The following is a 539-nucleotide window of genomic DNA, read 5'->3' on the forward strand; positions in this document are numbered from 1 at the left end:
CAACTGTTTAGCAAGAGGAACCAAGCAAATAATCTCCTTCTTGAACTTTTATGCATTTCCACGTACAAATATTTTAAGAAGAATGGTAAAGATTGTCTGTTTTTCCTATGCTTTTTCAAACAGCAGTTTGTTCCTCCATTAGAAGAAGTCAGCTCAGCAAAACGGAAACCTTTTGTGGTAACTCATCCATTCAGCCAACACTTCCTGTGGCAAGCAAAAAAAGGGAGTTCAGATCATCTCTCCTGTGGATCTCACACAGCACACCAGGCTGCACAGCAAAGCTGAAACAAAGTGCTCTGGCATTGCAGAGGTGAAATATCACAACAGGTTTTGAAAGAAAACTTTAGCTGCCCACTCCTGGCACTTCACTTCCAGTGTTGGTCTGCAAATAGGTCGAGTCCATCCTGACAAGTCCTCTGATCAGCCAGCTGATGGGATGCTAATTAGAGCATACGTATTCACACTTTCTAGGACACAATGTAACAAAACACAAAGCAGAAAAATGCCACTATTTTCTCCTAATTAAGACTACAGAACCA

Source organism: Chaetura pelagica, unplaced genomic scaffold (genome assembly GCF_000747805.2).
Source record: "Chaetura pelagica isolate M959 unplaced genomic scaffold, ChaPel_1.0 scaffold31, whole genome shotgun sequence".
NCBI lineage: Eukaryota > Metazoa > Chordata > Aves > Apodiformes > Apodidae > Chaetura > Chaetura pelagica.